This window comes from Gadus chalcogrammus, chromosome 9 (genome assembly GCF_026213295.1).
Source record: "Gadus chalcogrammus isolate NIFS_2021 chromosome 9, NIFS_Gcha_1.0, whole genome shotgun sequence".
Taxonomy (NCBI): domain Eukaryota; kingdom Metazoa; phylum Chordata; class Actinopteri; order Gadiformes; family Gadidae; genus Gadus; species Gadus chalcogrammus.
Window position 1 is genome coordinate 14,031,581 of NC_079420.1, and position 6,408 is coordinate 14,037,988.

At 45.7% G+C, this 6,408-nt stretch overlaps 1 long non-coding RNA gene across 1 annotated transcript; it reads right to left on the reverse strand.

Annotated features, from left to right (window-relative positions):
- LOC130389566 (uncharacterized) lies at positions 1-5,978 on the reverse strand. The gene is made up of 4 exons (XR_008896569.1): positions 5,370-5,978; positions 4,374-4,505; positions 3,093-3,176; positions 1-228 (listed from the first exon to the last, which is right to left on the reverse strand). It is a non-coding gene; the product is annotated as an uncharacterized LOC130389566 (long non-coding RNA).
- Between the last annotated feature and the right edge of the window lie 430 nt (positions 5,979-6,408).

Consider the following 6,408-nt stretch of genomic DNA (forward strand, 5'->3'; position numbering starts at 1 on the left):
GGGACGGACACGGCTTGAATCTGAGCAGACATTTTCCAGGAGAGGATTGATGGGACTGGATACATAGCAATGGCGGGCAGGGGTGGCTATCCAGAGTCTGTACCATCAGGCAGTGATGAGCGGTGAGACCGCTCTCCACCGGGCTCCTTCCAAAGGCTATGCGTCGTACTTCTTCCCCGTTCTGTGGATGTGGTGGAAGAGCGTCATGGAGAACGCCATGCCAAGAAGCTGCGAGACACAAGAGGAAGACATTAGGAGATGGTGAATACAGATCAACAGAACAACTTAGAACCTAGGATGTTAGAGCCTAATTTCCTTCTTTTCTCCCTCTGTTTCTCACCTTCTTTCCTCTTACCTACCTCCCTATCTTTCGCGTGTACTCCATACAATGTGTGATGTACAGTGTGTGCAGGCATGATGAGGTAAATTGAGATACCACTGAATCAAAGTAGCTGGCTCACCCTTTGAAGTTTCCATTACCCCTTATACTCAAACATCAAACATAGTCTCCAGGATGATCCAAAACCCTATTATCTTGCATTGGCCAGGGAGCTGACAGACTGTGAAATACAGCATATAGTCTTTGATTTTAAAGAAGGACGCTGAAACTCCTGAAAACGACACCGGCTCCAATGCTATACTTTTAGGGAATGATTATTGTAGGGAAGCCTGCTGACTCACTCCTTTGAGTTAAAGTCCAAACCTCGGTTGTGAATATCCATTTGAAAGTAAAATGCGAGCCTAAGCTGCTGTCAATCAGAGTGCGACACAATAGCAAAAGAGATAAACAGTGTGGCAGTAAATACAAGCTTAGGCCCAGACCAACGTGGACTTTCTCAATACCTTCTTGAATTGAAGTATAAACTCAATTATCTACACATGCCACATCTGTGACACATTTGACAGCCACACATTTTGTTGTGTTAGCTGTACATCCTTTTTGACTTTATTCTCTCTGAATACTGTGACATTGCAGCTGTCCCCAGAGGACTCTGGTCCCACATCGTGTCTGGTTATGAAACATCCATCCGTCTGGATATGCAACACTTTTGTACCAAGTAGTGAAGAGGTTTTTCCAAACCAAGAAATACGTTGGGACATTTTTATTTTGTCCTTGCCAATGTCTTACAAACGTCAACTGCTAATTGAAATCATCCCCAATAGAGTACTTCACACATTGTTCGAGTATTGTGTCTACATTGGATCTGGTTTGATGAAACAGAGGCTGATGCTGTCTATTCTTTCTCAAAGTCTACCTGCTAGCCTCTACTCCTCTCTGCTCTTCCAACCTTTCTCAAATAGATATGTGTGTTGGTCTCTGTCTGTGTTTGTGTGTCTGGTTGTGTGGGTGTGCATGTGTGTGTGAGCATAAGAGCGTGAAAAACCAATGATTGATGTACTGAAACGCTTGAATGTGTGTGCGGGTTTGCCTGTGTGCGTGTTTGCTTTCATGTGCTTTTCCTATGCATGTGTGCCTGTTTGTATGTTCTTCTGCGTGAATGTGCCTTGGTTTATATGTGCTTTTCGTAAGTGAGTGTGGGTGTGTGCGTGCCTGTATATGAGCGTGTGTTTGCTAATATGTGCATCTGTTTGTGTGTGTGTTTGTACGTGCTTCGGTGTGTGTGTGTGTGTGTGTGTGTGTGTGTGTGTGTGTGTGTGTGTGTGTGTGTGTGTGTGTGTGTGACGTGTGTGTGTGTGTGTGTGTGTGTGTTTGTATGTGCTTCTCTGTGTGAGCGTGAGAGTGTCGCATGAAAGGACATAAGTAATAAGTGGGCAATTTGGATATCAAGCACTCAATTATGGAGTGGTTAACAGGATCGACCCGAGATGGAGAAAGTAAGTGAGACACCCTTGTGACATTTCTCATTTCAAATTGGATGGAAAAGAACAGAACGAGGCGTGTCGTCTGAATACTGCACTAATGTATGTGACCTAGGTCGTGTTGTACCGGCTACGGGCTGGTGACACACGCAAGTCTATAACAGGAAATAGGAAGAGAATAACGGCACACTGATATGAGAGAGAGAGAGAGAGAGAGAGAGAGAGAGAGAGAGAGAGAGAGAGAGAGAGAGAGAGAGAGAGAGAGAGAGAGAGAGAGAGAGAGAGAGGGAGAGAGATAGGGGAAGAGATAGGGTACGAGAGAGAAAGGGGAAGAGAGAGAGAGAGAGAGAGAGAGAGAGAGAGAGAGAGAGAGAGAGAGAGAGAGAGAGAGAGGGGGGCGAGCTGCAGTCAGGATGGCTGAAAGATGCGTGATTACATATGACACAAGGGAGCGAGGGAGAGCGTGAACACCATGGTAACCCCACCACCAGAGAAGAAGTCTGGCGGAAGCCGGCAAACAAAACAACAGAGTAACTACCACTGTGCAGCATGTAAAATGTCAAAAGTGTGAGAGAATTTTTTTTTGATCAAATTGATAACATAAAAATAACCAACAGCGATGGGAAAGAGAAGGCTTATCTCCACTCAATTTCACACACTTCTTCACTTCATTTCCTGCCCTCTCTCCTGCTCACACTCTCTCTCCCTCTCCCTGACTTTCTTGCTCAATCTCGCTCGCTCTCTCGCTCTCTCCCACTCAATCCCTCACTCTCTCTGTCTCTCTTTCTCTCCCACTCAATCTCTCAGCTATTCTCAGTATCTCTCAGTTTCTCCCATATCTCCTAAGGGCAGTTGAGCCACTGCAGTGACCTACTGGCCCTGAGGCTTTCATTCTGCCAGACAGGATTGGAGAGGGTGGGGGGGCGTGCAGTCAACAAAACGCTTCAATATTTAAATTCACGTGGGTGTTACACACACATTCACACAAGCCCGTACACACACACACACACACACACACACACACACACACACACACACACACACACACACACACACACACACACACACACACACACACACACACACACACACACACACACACACAAAGCCAAAAACACAACCCATTTATAAATATTGACGAAGAGGCCGTTGCCAGTACCGGCGACGCCTACGCACCCGATGCAGGCGAAGAACAACTTCTTCGAGGAGGAGGAAGAGAGACGAGTTGTGAGGAGGAAATGGAGGAAGACTAAACAAGGCAGCTTCTTTACCTGCACTACCAAGATCACCATGGCGACGGTTCCCATGAGGTGCTTGTTGTCGTCCAGCCACTCCTCCACCTTCTCAAAGCAGCCCTGATGGTAGAACAAATATATATATATATATATATATATATATATATATATATATATATATAATAGAACCAATTCACATAATTAAACAATTGTTGAATCAGTAGCCGAACAGCATTCCTCTCCAATCTATGTACACCATTGTCGAATCTGAGCCAGAAAAGAACGGATGAATCACCGCAGTGTGTATGAATACACACTGCTTGTTTGTCCTTGGGCGTGTTCAGTAATCGGGCGTCTGCCTGGATAAAACATATTTTTGTTTACTTTTATACTCCTACTCGAAAATGCGGCTTATTATTTTTTCTGTGTGGCCGCATTTTCTGTTAAGCCCGAAAAACTATGAACACAGTTATGGTCAAGGGTACAAAATACATCGCCTGAGACAAGGCCTGTAGTGGACTTTGTGTGCGTGTGCGTTTGTGTGTGTGTGTGTGTGTGTGTGTGTATCTTGTTTATTGTGTGTATCTGGTTTAGTGGTTCAGGGATGCTAAAGTCAAGATGGTGGTGTCTGTCTGTTCTCCTTTTGGCAGGATTACAAACATACACGCTTTCCAAAGTAACCTTTAGCTATTTATCAATGTTGTCCATGATTTTAAAGCTCTTAATTTGGAGAGTATTCGAGAAACAGACCACAGGGCAGGAAACAGATGAGACTGGACCATATAAACAGGTCACGACTGGTGAAAACTTTAGTGCAGTGAAAAGGAGTTATTTAAGCAAAGAGATCAAGTTATCTTGTGCATCAAGTGAGTACAAGTTAGATCTTCCAAAGCACCGAGAGGGGCAACTAACCTTTTAGTACGTTTATAGGTTATATAATCCAAATGTCACATTAAAATATATATATATAATATATTATATATATATACGGTATATGTAATGTTTGCATGCCAATAAATATAAATAAATACAGAAACAGCCCTTAAAAAAACGCCATTAGGAAATCGAACCAAACAGTTTGTCAACAAGCTCTTTGATAGCCGAACAATAGAGAGGAAGGCAATGAGCTTTCAAATGAAAAACGCCCCCTTGGAGAATGGAGATGAAGTCTCTCCTCCAGAGCGGATGGTGAATTTGCTTCCACCTCTCCTGCAGTGTAGCATCTTTATGTTACCCAAGGGGGGGGGGGTTGTCCAGGGCTAGCAGGCAGAGCCAGGGGGGATGATTGAGGGGGGTAGGGGGGGACGGGGGACCCACCCTGCTCCAGAACATGTTGGTGGAGTTGCGACCACACTCCTGGTAGTGCTCCTGGCAGCAGCGGTCCGGCACAAACTTGTCCTTCAGCGCGTCGTGCCAGTCGCTGTAGGCAGTCACACCGCAGCACTTCCACTGAGGAGGTACAACACACACACACACACACACGCACACACACACACACACACACACGCACACACACGCACACACACACACACACACACACACACACACACATCAGAAAGCCACACAGACAAACACACACGCACGCACGCACGCACGCACGCACGCACGCACGCACGCACGCACGCACGCACGCACGCACGCACGCACACACACACACACACACACACACACACACACACACACACACACACACACACACACACACACACACACACACACACACACACACACACACACACACACACACACACACACAGACACACATCAGAAAGCCACACAGACAAACACACATAGACACACACACACACACAAGCAGATGAGGAGAAAGTACCTTCTGAATGCGTGCTCAACAAGATGTTATTAACTATACCAGATTTGCATGATTAAAGCACTATTCTTTTCCAGCGTGATTGCAATAATGGATAAAACCCTTGTTCCGCGGCTGGAGATATGGCACAGATGCCTTGAGAGTAGCATTGACAATACATCTGCCAGCCTATGAATATATTTACATACAATATTATTTTACACTGAACATCCAGCATTAGCATATAGGCAGGGAAAACTAATTAAGTTACCGTTAAATGGATTCCTCAAAAATATGAATGCATTAATAATGCATCCCTGTGTTCGTTCCAACATTCTGCAGTGTGGGAAAGACACTGAGTTCACCATAGCACTGCTGTTGATGCACATGTGTTTGCGATGGTGGTTGTGATAGCGTTGGTGCGCGCGTGTCTGGGTGCGTTTGTGATGGTGGCTGTGTGAGAGTTGGTGAGCGAGTGTCTGGGTGTGTTTGAGCTGGTCTCTCACCTCCGCTTGAATGATGTTCCAGGCGTTGCGTAATCCCACGTTGTTGTCTGTGTTGTAGAGCGCCAGTCCGTCCTTTAGATCCTGCTTGGCGTTCTCTCGCACCTGCACATCAACACACAACACACTCTTTGAGTCACATGCTAACTCGCTTGGAGACGTGGGAATATCGAATGGGAATTAGCATAAATTTCACTATTGCACACTTTTATCCTAAAGATAGATAGTATAGGTCAAAGCTAGGGCAGGAAATCCTAGAAGGATGTTTTTCATGTGTGTTGAAATTCTCTTCACATCCAGCAATCAACAAATCAGGAAATCATAATAAAAAACACTAGATTCTGTTGTGGACCCAATGAAATTATTGGATAGCCTACCTATCTGTGTTATGGCAACCTGGCTACATGTGTGCACTATGCCCTTGGACTCATTCTGCATTGCCAGAGTCTTCCATGAGGCTAGGCAGACCTATGGCTAGTCGAGCTAGTCGTGTGTTTTATGGCGGATTTGCAAGCAGGCCTTGAGGCCTGAAGGCCATCAAAAATAAATTCTTACAAAATCAAGCTCACTCTGGCCGGTTTCTCCAGATTGCCCACCCTACCTTCAAGGAGCAGGTAGGGGGCGGGTAAGGCATACCAATGAGCCTCAAACTCCATGGCCACAATGATGCTGTGATTAGACCTCGAACACATAAAAGGGCAGCGGAGTACAGCCACAGGTTCCTACATCGACCCACGGGGGCCATCTTCCCTCAGAGTTATTTTAAAGTGGTGATGATTCACCAGAATACATATTGACGTTCCGCTCTTTTTGAAATAAAGCCTCACATGCGACTTGGAAGCACAGCAGGTGCATCATGCCCTTCGCTTTCCAGAGCCGACAGATCATTGGCTCACTTGATCGGGAGGCTGGGTGAGTCTGTGCTCTGGCTAATATTTCCTATTTGGATGTGTTAATGAGAAATACAATCGGTGCTTTAGTCCTGCCCACAGGGGCTTCGCTGTGTGCCAGTGCAGCAGCTTTGATACGTGCCAGTACAGAT